The following is a 15297-nucleotide window of genomic DNA, read 5'->3' as shown; positions in this document are numbered from 1 at the left end:
TTGCTGAAAGTGGATTTGGCCTTTCAAGTCAACCTGGAGGTCTGGTTACCTGCATTCCATTCCATGGATTTGAAGAAAAACAAAGAGATGATGTTGCTGGATGTGCGGATAGTTCTTCTCCATTATTTCGAGGTGACCAACAACTTTCAGCTTCTGATCATCTTTTTATGCTAACAACTCTGCTAGGCTGGACAGGCCAGCATCCGTTTCCAGATGGATTCGCATGGCAATTCTGTCAGCATACAGAGGCTGTGATAAACAGCCACAAATGTCTTTCAGAGCATATTCCACTAGAAGTATGGCATCTTCATGGCCTGGGCAATTCCCCTCCACCTCCCCGAGGAAATCTGTAGGGCAGCTACATGGTCAACACTCCATACCTTTACAGAGTTTTATAGAGTGGACGTAGCAGCACAAAAGGATGCCACTTTTGGGTCTTTGGTGTTAAGTGAAGGCTCATCAGGCCCACCCTAGATTCAAGGGCTGCTTTGGTACGTCCCGCTCATCAAGACTTATATGCCCTTTGCACCAGAAGGGAAGATTAAGTTCTCACCTTGATTAATCATCTTTCTGGAATAAGGGCATAAGAGTCTTGACGCCCCTCCATGTCAGTTTATGATTTTACCTGCTTACTGTCTTGGACAGTTATGGGGGTCCAGAGCTTAGTATCTTCTCCTGCTAGTTAGATATGAAGAGTAAATTACCAATTTTATGGGTACAAGGACAAGTGCAAGTATATGAGCTCAATAAGTGTTGGTGCCGGTTGCACTCAGGTAGGTAGCTTGTTCGCTCCACCTCATTTACTCTAATGTTTTTAACATTGTTTATTATATTTGTTAAATATAATAAACAGCCAGAACAGTAGTGTCTGGTTGGAGAGGTTCCGATACCCCTCCTTCTTGTGTTCTATAGTGGTTATTGACTGCTTTGGTACAAACTGAGGAAATACAGTGTAGCCCAGTGAGGAAGGAGGCAGAGCTGAAAAATATAGATGATGCTTTCTGCACAACTCGTGGTTAGGAGAGAATAACCTACTTGTCAAGACTCATATGCCCTTTTACTAGAAAGAAGATTATTGAGGCAAGAACTTAATCTTCCCTATGCATGCAGTAGAAATAGGACTCCTGATTTTCGGTAACAACCTGAAAACCTCAATAAAAACACCCCCAAAGGGGAAATTGAAGTTTTTGATTATAACAGAAAAAACCCTGGAAATAGGGTATCCTATCTCTGCAATCTGATGATATTATTCAGCTGTTTCCATCATTTATTTATTAGTATTTAGCCTATGCTCCCAATAGAGCCCAGAACGGGTTACAGAAAAACCCCATGCATAATCAAATAACAAAACAAAACAAAATCCATACAGAACATAAAATCCTAGAAATGAAAGATAAAAATACAATTTGATAAAATTAAAGAATTTCACAAAGATCGCATGTCATCATTAAAGTACAGTCTCACTTACCCCTTACCCCTTTTACAAAACTGTAGAGCATTTTTTAGCACCAGCCGCAGCGGTAACAGCTCTGATGCTCATACGAATTCTTTTTTTTTTTTTTAATTTTTTATTTAGCCTTTTCAATTTTAAATCAAGCATACATAATTTGATAAAGATGGGAAACAAACAGAAAAAAGAAATCACATAATTATACAAACAAATGTATTGAAAACATTAACTAATATTTAGTCCACAATTTCGAAAATCAAGAAAGGAAATTTTCATCAGTTTGGAAATAAAATTTTATATTAGAGTAACGGCAAGAGGTAACCCAAGCTACAGCCGGATGGCAGGTCATTTATCATTGGACTGAGATTCCAACCTTTCTTTTGGTCCAATAAAGTCTAAAAGCTGTTTGGGCTCCAAAAAAAGAAAATTCTTACTTTGATAGGTAATATAACATTTTGCTGGAAATTTAACCAAATAAGTAGCCCCAAGAGCTAGGACTCTTGGCCTCAAAGCCAAGAATTCCTTCCTTCGCTTCTGGGAACATACTTTTTCAATTTATAAAAAGCAACAACATAAGGGGAAGGAGAGACAGGCATATATGATTAAAACAAGGTTACAGGATGTGGACCTCTAATCCTATATAATAAAAGGCTAGCCGCGCATGTGCACTCCTATTTGCGTGCTTCCGTGATCAGTAGGTCTGTGGTTGCAGGAGTGCGCATGCGCGCTTAAACATCACCAGCCGCCGATCGCCTCCACAAGCTGGGACCGCAGCTAGCCGCCGATCTCCGTTCCTCCAGCCGGGGGGAGGGGGGGTCTGGGAGGAGAGGGATCGTGGCCGTTCAGCGCCCCCACCGAGGAGCCCAGCAAGTTTCCGTTGCCCGGGATCCGAGTCCTTTGCCGCCCCCCCCTTCTTTTCCCGCGGGCCTGACTGGCGATTTAAGCAGCGTGTGCAGCAGTCTTCACATGCTGCTTCGGGCCCTTCTACTGCCCTGATTTGCTCTGCCGCGTCTCTGATGATGGCAAAGGACTCGGGACCTTGTTTGTAGTCGGGACCGCAGGAAGGGAAAGGGGGGTATAGGAAACGCTATTGCTGCTGCACAGGGAACTGGTGTGGGGGGAGGGAAATGGAGGGGGAGGGAATGCTGCTTTGGACAGACAGAGGGAGGAAGGGAGACAGAAAGAAAAGAAGAAAGACACAGGGGCAGGTGCACAGGGAAATGGTGTGGGGGAGGGAAATGGAGGGGGAGGGAATGCTGCTTTGGACAGACAGACAGAGGGAGGAAGGGTGACAGAAAGAAAAGAGGAAAGACACAGGGGCAGGGAGATACACAGAAAGACAGACAGACAAAGGGGGCCAGGGACAGAGACAGACAGAAAGAAAGACAGCGTGAGTCGCGGCAGAGGGAACTTTTCCAATGGATGCAACTGGGCGGCTTTCGGGAACCTCTGATCAGGGGCAGAGCAAGGTAAGTGTATCATAGGGATAAGAAGGAGGAGGGGGAGAAAAAGGAAGGGACACCTACCGCTGGACAGGGGGAGAAGGAAAGAGATGCTGATGGACAGGGGGGGTGAAGAAAAAGGAATGGAGGCCTAATGTTGGACAGGGGGAGAAGGAAAGAGGTGCTGCTGGACGGGGGAGGTAAAACAAAGGGAGAAGGGCTGCTGCTGCATAAGGAGAGCAGTGAATGGGTGGTGGTGGACACAGGGGAGGTAAAGGGAAGGGACAATGAACAGGGGGAGCAGGCAAGGGGTGGTGATGGACAGCCAAGAAAAAAGAAAGACAGAAAAAAAGAAAGCGGCTAAGGAGAGAGAGAGAGAAATAAAGACAGACACACACACACATATTCTAGCACCCGTTAATGTAACTGGCTTTAAGACTAGTAATATATAAATTATAAAAGGTCCTATGATCTGACCCTCTAATTATGATATGCCTGCCCTCTATTTAGACATGTGTTTGGAGAGAACATACTGGATATCTATTAAGGTAAAAAGATCTTGAATAAAAGTGTTATTACTTGAAGGAAGAAGCTTTTTTAGCTTTCTGCCAAGGACTTAAAAGTATTAGAAAAGTTCTTGTTACCCTATGGTTTTAGTTTGACAACCAGCAGAGGGCATGGTGGAGAATGTGCGAGTGATCGCTCGGCCAGATCACAGAGGGGTTATATTTGGGACTGTAGTAATTAGCCTACACCATTATTTATAGTTGCTGTTTTATAATCTCTTCTCAGGAAATCTCATGGGAGATAGAAAGTAGAGAATGACACAGGGACAAATTTTTCCCCATCCCCGTGAGTTCTTTTCCTGTCCTTGCCCCATTCCTGCAAGCACCGTCCTCATCTGCACAAGCCTCAAACACTTTAAAATCATATGTGTTCAAGGCTTGTGTGATTAAGATAGAGCTTACAGGAATAGGACAGGGACAGCGATAAAACTCACGGAGAAATTGAGTTCCTGCGGGGATTGAGACAAATCTGTCCCCGTGTCATTCTCTATCAGAAAGCATGGCTTCCAGTTTATATTTTAAATCTATACATTTCCTGTTTGACTAATATGTTGCCCTAGACTCCCACATCATCAACAAATTAAGTTTGTTCCTCCAGTACCAGAACTATGGGGTCCTTTTACTATGGCGGGCTAGTGCGTCTTAACGCACACTAAAAATTAGCATGTACTAAATGCTAACGTGTGGCAACGCGTCCTTAGAATATAATGGACGCGTTAGCATTTAGCGTGCACTAAGACACACTAGCGCGCCATAGTAAAAGGACCCCAATGATTGCACTCTATTTTATTTACATTTATAATATACATATACACATTCCACACAAATAAAATATACAGGAATAATAGACCACATCAATGAGAAGAAGCAGCTGAAATAACACTATGTAACTTTTTTTTGTTGTTGTTCCTAGGTAATAAGTGTTCTTTCACAAAATTGTATGCCACGAAAGTATAGAAAATGACTATCATGCCCCTCAAACTTTGCTTTTGTGACCAGGACATTGATATTTTTTACAGAACATCCCAGATTGATTCTAAGATGAGTAAACTTAGGGGCCGTTTTACTAAGGCACAAAATTTCAGTAGATATAGTTTGCTATGTATATGGCCAATTTATCAAGACAAAAGAGAAAAAGTACTCCATAGAAGCATCTGCTAAGATGTGCAATAACTACAAGGCATATTTTGGCATGCCTGTTGGGGATCAAGACAAACCTTGGGCACATCACTTCACACGTGAACACTGCCCCCCAAAACTCTGGAAGGTAAGACAATTTTGTTTCTCACTAGGGTGGTGGAATTTTCTGCTATAAAATATTTTAGAATGTTTAATTTAAAAAAAAATTAAATTTTATATTTTACTAAATGGCAAATTATGGAACTTTCCCCATCCCTTTCATATCCTGAGGTACTTATTGTTTGCTTCAACACTTTATCTTCACATACAATTCTCCTGTTCTATTGTACCCCTTCTTTAACTCAAAATAAGTGGGATTCTTCCTTCCAGGCCATCACAGAAGTATCCAAACATTTTCCTTACCTTGTTATACTTGGAGATTTTTAATATTCATGTAGATAATTACTTGTCTCCTTGCTCTCATCTCAGAAATTCCTATCACTTCTCCCAGAACTTAATCTAACTCAATGGATTCCCTTTCCCAACCATTATAAGGGACATATACTGGATTTATTTTTGACTCTGTCCCTCTATAACAATACCTTGGTCTGATAATTTGCTAGTTAAGGTTTCATTAACTATACCCACCTCCGAGGCTTCTCACATGCCTGTTCCACCATTTAACATATGCAACCTATCAAAAGTAGACCCGCAACTGATTTCACCATCTTTGAGTTCCCAACTGACTTTAGTAAAACTGGATAGTCAGACAGAAATTTTCCACAATACTTTAATTGGGGTTTTAGACAAAGTAGCCCCTTCAAAAACTTTGGTTCCTTCTAAATTGTATCTTCGTAATCCCTGGTATCACTTTGACTTGCAGGTAATAAAAAGACAGTTGCACAAAGCTGAATGCACATGGAAAAAGACTCGATCTATTGTTGACCTCACCAAGTTCAGAGTTATTCTCAAAGACTATAATTTTCATTTAATAAAAGCAAAATCTCATTATCAAGACTTACCATAATTTTAAAAAATCACCAGATCCATCTAAAGAATCATATTCAATCTTTCATACCATTACTTCAAAATCCCTCAGACCCTCTTCTTATTGAGGACCAACGGCTGAAACTTTATCACAATACGTTTCTAATAAGATCTTTAATTTACAAAATGCATTGCCTACTTACTCTGCTTCTCAAATCTCTCAAACATTAATTAAGGGCTATGCGTCAACCAAAACTGAAGCTTCTTCTCAAGTTGTAGGTAATTCAACATGGGCATCTTTTCAGCCACAGTCTTTGTTTTCTTTGTCAAAAATCTTTGCTACTGTAAAGAGAACTTTCTGCTACCTGGATCGTTTTCCATCTTCTTGGTTTACGATTCCTCAAATGGAACTGATGACTCACATTTTGTCAATAATTAACTCCAGTATTTCGACAGGACAGGTTCCCTCACTATGGAAATTGGCAGTGATAAGACTCATTCTTTAAAAAAATCACTTGATCCAACTAATCTGGCTCATTATCACCCATTATCAAATCTTTCCTATCTCAAAAGTGCTGGAGAAGTTGGTTTTTCTTCATCTCAAACTTACAAACTAAACTGTGGCAAGGTTCCATTTTTCCATTTTTTTCTCCATTACTATTTAACCTGTTTCTACGTCCATTAGCCACTCTCATTCAATCTGCTGGTATTGCTTTTCGTTTTTATGCAAATGACATACTGTTCTTATTCCCTACATATCTCTGCTCAGTTTTGCTTCAGCCATTGCAAAATTGCCTCAATTCAGTCTTAGAATAGCTAACATCTCACAAATTGATTCTTAACACAAGAAAAAATAATTGCCTTTTGGTTCACTGGTGGTCTCTCAGCTCCAGAGTCAGATTTAAACTTGTTCAATACTACTATTAAACTGATGAATTGTTCCATTATTTAGAGATTATATTGTACTCACAGTTTTTTTTTCCACAAACCAGATATCCTTTCTTTAAAAAAATTGTTTTATTCTACTTCAACTCCATTTGGTAACACAATATTTCAACACAGATTCCAAAGAAAGAATAAGTGCACGAAAAGTAATTACAAGATTGGACTATTGTAACATTATTTATCTGGGCTGCACGCAAAAAAAAAAAAAAAGAAATTACAATCAGTTCAAATTACGGCCGTCAAGCTATTCTGCCATGCTTGAAGATTTGATTACATTTCCCTTGTTTTTCTAAAATTTCACTGGCTTTCAGTAGAGCAACACATAATATTCAAGCTTTTAACCCTAACATTTAAAGCATTCCTTATGGGTCTTCCACTTTAGCTCTTCTCTCTAATAATTCCTTACTCTCCAGCAAGCTTGTTATGATCGCTTAATGATTATCGCCTTGCCCTCCCAAGGTCCTTGTCCTCCTAAATTGGTTCACCTGGAGACAACTAGACATTCAGCTATTTTTCTTTGCGGCCTCTTCATCTTGGCATTCTTTGGTAGTCTCACTGAGAATAGAGCTTAATTTTAAAACATTTAAAGCCAACCAAAAAGTGGCTATATAAGCAGGCATTTAACCTTGAATAATGTGTGATCTTTTTTGAAATTTCGCTGGAAATCCATCCCAAACCCTCTCCCTTTATTTAACTTTTTAAAAATAACTTATTTTATATGAGAATGTATCTTTTTGATCAAAAAACTATAGTTCTTTTCTTAACGTCTTCTGATGTTTTAGTGTTTTAAAATTGCTTTGACCTACCAGTTAGAAAAGGTTATAGTTATAGGTGAAATAAATTTTTCATTACCACAATTTCATTTGGTTCTTCTACAGGATGGTACAGAGGGGAAAAGAGAGCTATGAAGTTTGCTATCCCAAGAATTTAGCAGGAACCCACTGACCACTCAAGCAACTTTTACTTCAACATGGTTGACTCTTCCAAACATTGAACTGACAAGCATGCATCTGCAATCACATGTCCGAATGTTCCTTCATCCATCACCCTGGTGCCACATTGCCCTGAGCTTCCCATACCATTCACCCAGAGAGAAAGAGCAGCTGTCTTTAGAAAAGAGCAGCAAGTCAGTGAGGGAGACATTGTAGATCCAGTTTACAATATCAGTGGTACAGCTGATGAGAGAAACCCATACTATCCAAAAGGACCTTAACGACTTTTGATCAGAGATCTTGGCTTCACCAAATCCAATGCAGAGCTTTTGACATCTAGGTTCAAGCAGTGTACAGATCAGAGGAAGCATCACCAAGCATTATCCACCTTCTTCACCCATCAAGATACGCTCTGCTTTTACTACAATGTGACCAGTTTGAGATAACTAGAATTGCCTGTAACCCAAAAGAGTGACATCTCTTCACTGACAGCTCATCCAGAAGCATCAAAGCCATGATGCTTAATAACAGGTATAAGTACCCATGTCTTTAACTGGCTCACTCAGTACATCTCAAAGAAGATTACAACAACATCAAGACCTGGAGAGGTAGCATCGAATGTTGTGTGATAGGACAGAGTACGGTATTGGGGTTCAAGAAAGGATTAGACAATTTTCTGAAGGAAAAGGGGATAGAAGGGTATAGATAGAGGATTACTATACAGGTCCTGGATCTGATGGGCCACCGTGAGAGCGGACTGCTGAGCATGATGGACCTCTGGTCTGACCCAGTAGAGGCACTGCTTATGTTCTTATGCTACTCTTTGGGTTTTTACCAGATACTAATGACCTAGATTGGCCGCCATGAGTACGGGCTACTAGGCTAGATGGATCCTAGGTCTGACCCAGTGAGGCTATTCTTATGTTCTTACTAGGCACCTTGAAGTATAATGAATATGGATGGGAGGTCATCAGAGACTTCAAAATGGTGGCATTCCTGAGTCTCCAAGGCAGTTTTACCGTGTTTCCCTGGGACAGCAGGGACTCAAAGGCATACTACCAAATGCAGGACTGGCCACCATGGACCACATTCTCTGTGGGGAGAAACAACATCAAATGGGATCCACTGTTAGACTCCTCCCCCCCCCCGGGAAGATGTTGATGCCACCACTGCACATCCAATCGGGCCTAATGAAACGATTTATCAGAGCTCTAGATAAGGAGTTGGCAGCCTTCAAGTACCTTCAAGACATCTTCCCTAATCTGTATGAGGCAAAAGTCAAAGCTGGTGCATTCGTTGGGTCACAGATAAAGAAGATCCTGGAGTGCAAGGAATTTCCCAAGAAGCTAATTAGGAAGGAGAAAGCGACTTGGAACACCTTTGTTGCAGTGGTTCAGGGCTTCCTGGACAATCACAAGGCTGAAAACCACATGGAGTTGGTTGAGAATTAGGTGAAGAATTACAGTAAAATGGGCTGTAGGATATGTCTCAAAGCCAATGTCCTTGATGCTCATTTTGAGACATTCAAGGAAAATATGGGAGCATACTCAAAGGAGCAAGGTTTGCACTTCCACCAGGATATACTGAACTTTGAACACCGCTACCAAGGACAATATAATGAGAACATGATGGGAGACTACATCTGGGGGCTGATTCATGAGTGACCATATAATTACAAATCTCAAAAAACTACTCACTTCTAAATCTTTTATGAGTAATCTTTGTATAACTTCAATATAAATATATGTTAATTGTGATTCATATGTTGCTTTTTATGACTTTATATGAAACGATGAAAATTCAGCATTTTCACATTTTAAATAGGTAAAATGCAGAATTTGACTATCCTGGTCACAAAAACAAAGTTTTATGGAAATAACAGATATTTTCTATACTTTTTAGGCATAAGCAACTAGGAAATTACACTTACTGCCCAGGAACAAAAATTGTGTTACACAGTGTAATATGCAGGAATTTACTTTTTGCACATTAAACCCCACCCCCTTCATCTTCAATTCAAATTCTATTATCCACTCAAACTACCCCTCTATAAATGCTTATCAATCAGTAATCTTTCAAGCTGGGTAGGATCAAAGTAAATATATCATATAGAATTCAATGTTATCAAACACTTACAGGGGTAATAAAGGAAGAAAATTCCTTCTAACGTCGTTACCCTGTCTTTCAATTTCAGAAATTCTTTTTTAAGCAGTTATGTGGTTCTAGTCACATCCAGAAAAATCTGGACTGACTGACCACATAACTTAACATCTTTTTTTTTTATACAACTTCAAAATATTAATTTTTTTCCTGTTCAATCTAGAGGGTGACCTGAAGGGTTGACCTGGTAGTAATATCCTCCTGGGAGGATTCAAAGAAATTAGTCAGATTAATTGATTCCAATTTAGCTCCCTCATTTATACCCTTAGGAGCCACTTCAGCTTCAGGAACATAAACATGTCAACGTTCAAAAATTGATAATTCATCAGATTTATCAAACAGCAACATCTCCTTTACAAATCTACTTATCAATATCTCAGGAGGCGAAAAATGACATACAGGAAAATTCAAACTAGCTGGTCACTTTTGATACCTTCTGGGTAATTATACCTGTTTTTAGATTGACTAAGTCAAAATGTATAAATTCCATCTAGGAAGTCTCATTGAACTTTTGATTATCACTGCAGGATGGCTAAGTCTAGGTTGGCCCACATCCTGCCTACCTCCCGTCCTAACCACTCTTTCAAAAGCACCCCTTTTCACTCTGGGCATAAAGCAGCACTGACAAGGCCTAATCTGTTTTTAGATACATCTAAAACCTGTCTTTTTGATCATCCAAGTGCCGATTTAGACGGGTTTTTAGATGTATTTTCGTTTCAATTATGTACCTCTTATTTTCCTGTTCATTCACTACAGAGTTTAGGTTCTCTTCTACACCCATGTCTGAAAGATAATCCAATTACCTTCCTAAATGATGTAAAAACATAGGTAACTGAATCTTTGGGAAGGTTGTACCAAAACAAGATTTATAAACAGTTATACAGAATATTGTCCCTTTTTAGACTTTTAGATTCAAATATAAAATCACAAATGTTCAAGGCTTGTGCAAATGAGGACAGAATCCATGGGGTGGGGATAGGGATTGAGCAAGGGACATTGACGCCATAAGCTCAAAGGTGTGAAAAATAATAAAACATGCAAAAATTCACTAATGTAAAGTTACCAGTAATTTTATTGTTTTTTTTTTTATCTTCAATCATGGCACACCAAAAGAATACAGCATAAATGCATTAGCCATTACATTAGTGGGAGATCGTTATAGTTGCCAAAATGCTGGCTTTCTGATAACGAGCTCAGCTTAATATCTCAAGTCACTCTATTATATACTTTTGGCTCAGTGACATCATCAGTTTGACAACCAATAAAAATCAACAAAAGAGGTGTTTCAAAGTTAGACAAAGAAAAAAGTTTTAGAAAAGTACATTTGTTTGCTTATATTCAAATTTCAGAATATAAATCATAATTTTCACAAAAGTATATTAAGAGAAATTATTTGTTAAAAAGATGCTGAAATGTTCTCAGCCCTATGAACCATGCTGAAAATTAGTCAGCCTTAGAGGAAAAGAGGGCTCTCCCTAAACTGACAGGTTCAAATTACTTAGCCATTACACAGAAGCCTTCCTAGAAAAGGAGGAGGAGGGGCTGGTCTCCCCCTCTCTTCACTAGAAACTGTTACTCATTTCCAGATGTTTTAGGATTTCTTTAGGTTGCAAAGATATATAATATGTTTTTTCAAAACCCATTCTTTTGTTCAATACACAGCCACACATTCATATACTTCAGTCATATTTGCTTGGCAAGCATTCATTCATAATTTTCATTCATAACTATATTTAATTCCTGTTATATCTTAGTTTAGGACACGTTATCTTCCTAACCAGTCTAAAGCACATGTGGTATTAATTAACACCACGATCCTGGGAGCGGGGAAATTAAACAAAGAAAAACAGAGAGGACAAAGAAGACAGAAACTAGACACTGGCACAAAATGGTGTCCAAAGACAGAGCAGATACAGCAAAACAAAGAACCCAAAATGGATTCCATGTATCCTTTATGATTTCCTCCATGATCTAGCCTAACAGCAAAGTACACAAAAAGAACACCATTCTTTCCCTTATATTAATCTGTAGTGTGTTTTTCTGGCTTTAGCTACATTTATATTTAGATTTTTATTCACCGGTTTGTCGTACGCTTCTATTGGGCATGGCCCTAACTAACACATATGCTTGTATCTAACTAGAAGTACCCAGAATCATATGAAAAACAGGCGCTTTTGTAGAAAAACTCCACAAAAATACTGCACCATCATGTTCTGATATCCATTCCATTACCGTCCCATAAACATCACCATCTACTGGCCACGAGCCACTACTCCTCAGGCTAGTGCCCATAGAGACAGGACAGGAACAGGGACAGAGCTTGCGGGGATAGAGACACACTTTGTCCTTGTGTCATTCTCTAATTCAAAATATAGCTTTAACAGGGGACGTATTACTAATAGGTAAGACCTCATTTAGAATATTGTATACAATTTTGAAGACCGCACCTTCAAAAAGATATAAACAGGATGGAGTCAGGCCAGAGAAAAGCTATTAAAATGGTATACTCTGGATGAAAGGTGGGAGATATAAGCTATGATAGAGATGTTTAAATACCCAAGTGGTATAATTGCACATGAGGTGAGTCTCTTTCATTTTGAAAGGAGGATCGAGAGAAATCTAAGAAAGGGTAGCAGAGACATGGACTAGTCTCCCGGTAGAGGTGATGGAGACAAAGACTTTGTCTGAATTCAAGAACACATGGGAGATGAGGAGATGGTGGATGCTGCAGATGGGCAGAATGGAAGGGCTAATTAGCCCTTATCTGCCATCATGTTTCTATGTTTCCCCACAGCCACCTTCATCAAGGCTTATGGACTTATCTTGTGGGACATTACCCAAAACTGTATTTTAATAGCTGCTGTACTAACTGCTGTTACCACATTTCCTGGCAATGAATGCCAGAGTTGATACACAGAGTTTTAGGTTAAATATATTTGTTTCAGTGTTTTGCATAACAGTGGGGCTCATTTTCAAAGCACTTAAACACACAAAGGGCTAGATTCACAAATGGTACGGATCGGATCCGATCCGTGAGGCTGATTCACAAATCACCCTCATGCGATCTGACTGCTGGGATCGCACATGCACTGGTCTTCCAAGCCCTTTTTAACTTTTTTGCAAGCCTGCTTTAAACCCATGGGTTAAAACCACAGGCTTGCACTGCGGGAAGGGCAGGAGAGTCGGGGCCGCAGGAAAGATTCTGGGTGAGTTGGGGGCGGCAAGAGAATTTAGGGCGAGAGCAGATCGGGGCAGGCAGGAGAGAGCAGGAGACTGGGGCAGGCAGGAGATCGGGGATGAGAGCAGAGAAGCAGGGCAGGGTGGCAGAAGCAGGACAGGGCAGTCAGAAAGGACCTCAGCAGTTGCTTATTTTTGGATTGGCCAGCCCAGTCGGTGTTGCTTTTTTATTTTAGTGAATCGCTTCCTGCCTGCATCTGAATGCCGTTCCCCCCTCATTTCCATGTGCGGATCGGAGGATGATCGGGACAGAGGTTAGTGAATTGGGTCGGAGGGAAATCGGTCGCTAAGTGGGGTCGCTAAGTGGTTGGAAGTTGATTGGTGGGCTTAGTGAATTTAGCCCAAAGTACCATAGAAACTTAAGTGCTTTGAAAATGAGCCTCAATGTATGTGTCTCCACTTTATAACAAATGTCTGGACTTCTTGAGACTCAAGGCTGATGGATAGCCTCTGGCTCCTGCTCAGAAAGGGCACACTGTTCACTGCTCCCACCAGCCTGCCTCACAGGAATAGGGGAAGGGTATGTAGGTGAACTGTGCAACAGACAGTATCTGCTAATGTTATAGGTCACTGAAACAGCATTGTGGCCAAGGCTAAAGGGTACAGTGTACTTTGCCTCGTGGCCTGAGTATAGGCTCCCAGGGCCCTGAAGGCTGCATTGTCCATACCTGGTGGCCTGAGGGAAAGGTGAAGGTAATGAGGCTGCATGGTATGGAACAACAGCTGTGCCATATAGCTGGGCTGCTGCCCTAGGGCAAAACCATGGTGGGGTATGCAGCCATGGTCTAAACATGGATGTCCCTAGCCACATGGGTATAGTAGCATGGTAGCCTGCTGCTCCCAGCTAGATACCCATATCTGTCACTGTGGACCACATATCGGCCACAAGAAGTGGTGTAGTAATGGGGGGGCAAGGGATGGACCGCCCCGGGTGCTGTCTTGCAGGAGGGCACCGGCACGTGTCTGCCTCCAACCCCAACCCCCTCCCTCCCCTGTACCTCTAAATCTTCACCAGGGTGAGCAACTTCTCGGCCTGCTGCTCCCCTCTGAAATTACTTCTGGGCCATGGGGCCAGGAAATGATGTCAGAGGGAAAGCCAATGCCGGTGCAGGCTGGAGAAGCTGCTCATGCTAGAAAAGATTTAAAGAGGTACTGGGGGGAAGGTAGAGCAAGAGTGTGGCAGGGGAGGGGGAGGGGGACGCGCCAGCACCCCAGGAATCTCCTACCCTTGTTACGCCATTGGCCAAAGGACAGGTTTTCCTGCCTGATCCTCACAGCTGGCATGAAGAGAGCGTGTCTAGCCCCTCCACTGGTCACACATGCCATAAAGATAAAGGTCTGTTGTCTCACACCAGCAACCTGTGAGGTATAGAACCTGCAGATATTAGAAGGCAGTGCTTAAACTAGAGTTTACTCTCCATTCAGCATGCTCCCTTAACCCCAACCTACATGGCTGAAATCCTTGGGAGATACACAAACAGCTGCTTCCAAGAGACACTTTACAATGAAAGACATGTTACTTAATGGATATGTGGAATGTTTAATAATGCTATGTGGAATGTTTAATAATGTTGAAAAGGTCATAGTGAGAGAAACAGTTATAAATTATAGCAAGCTTAAAAATTGTGGTATCAGGTTTAAAAGGCCGTGGTGAGAAATACAGCTTTGACATCCTTAACATGGCAAAATGAAGGGGAAACACACAAATGAGGGATTAGGGTTGTCCAGAAAAACTTAAAGTAGGAAAACTGTGCGAATTGAAGGTTTTTTCCCATGAATTTGATTGTGCTTAATCAGGAAATTGTTTTTTAAAGCCCATCCTGGGGTCCTTCAACATCACTGATTACATAAAGCTTGGTTTTTCTTAAAATTTGCTATTATTTTTACTTAATGGAACAAATTTCTTGGTATTATAGTTATAACTTTTATGTTTTCACACTCAGCAATTATACACTAATAAAAAGACATTTTATGTCATCTGTTTTACTGAAAAGGAACAAAAAAACAGTACAGAAATAATACTATAGTCTTCAATATATTTATTATAACAAGTGGGGTCGGATTCCTGAGATCCCCACTAATAGTGTTACAACCACAAAAGAATAGGAAAACAGTCTCCTGTCATCAAATAATGATAAAAAGACACTTTATGCAAAAAATCTAGCAGTATTTTATTTAACAAACCTTCAATACCTGTACTTCATTGAGGAAAATAACAGAAATTTAACATACTTTGCTAATAGCTAAATACGTACGTACACTTTGGTGTAGTCATCTACAAATGGCATTCAATGTCTTCTTTAGATAGTCAGGATAAAGCCTGTGATGCAGTTCAGTTCCTTGAAAGAAAGCCTTACAGTGCACTAGGTGTAGGATGAGCTTCAATCACACAATTTTCCCAACTTTAGGTTTTTCTGGACAACCCTAATGGGGGATATATACATGAGGAGAAGGAACAA

The 15297-nt window shown here is 40.5% G+C and overlaps 1 protein-coding gene and 1 long non-coding RNA gene across 9 annotated transcripts in view; one reads left to right on the top strand and one right to left on the bottom strand.

Annotated features, from left to right (window-relative positions):
- The window catches only part of LOC117354205, a 187597-nt gene that overhangs the window by 153777 nt on the left and 18523 nt on the right, over positions 1–15297 (bottom strand). The window lies entirely within an intron of this gene.
- Positions 1–15297, top strand: part of STEAP1 (STEAP family member 1) — a 185690-nt gene that overhangs the window by 166018 nt on the left and 4375 nt on the right. The gene's annotated exons all lie outside the window — the stretch shown is intronic.

Source organism: Geotrypetes seraphini, chromosome 2 (assembly GCF_902459505.1).
Source record: "Geotrypetes seraphini chromosome 2, aGeoSer1.1, whole genome shotgun sequence".
Taxonomy (NCBI): Eukaryota; Metazoa; Chordata; class Amphibia; order Gymnophiona; family Dermophiidae; genus Geotrypetes; species Geotrypetes seraphini.
The sequence above is the reverse complement of the archived record's forward strand: the minus strand, read 5'-3'. Positions and strand labels throughout refer to the sequence as shown.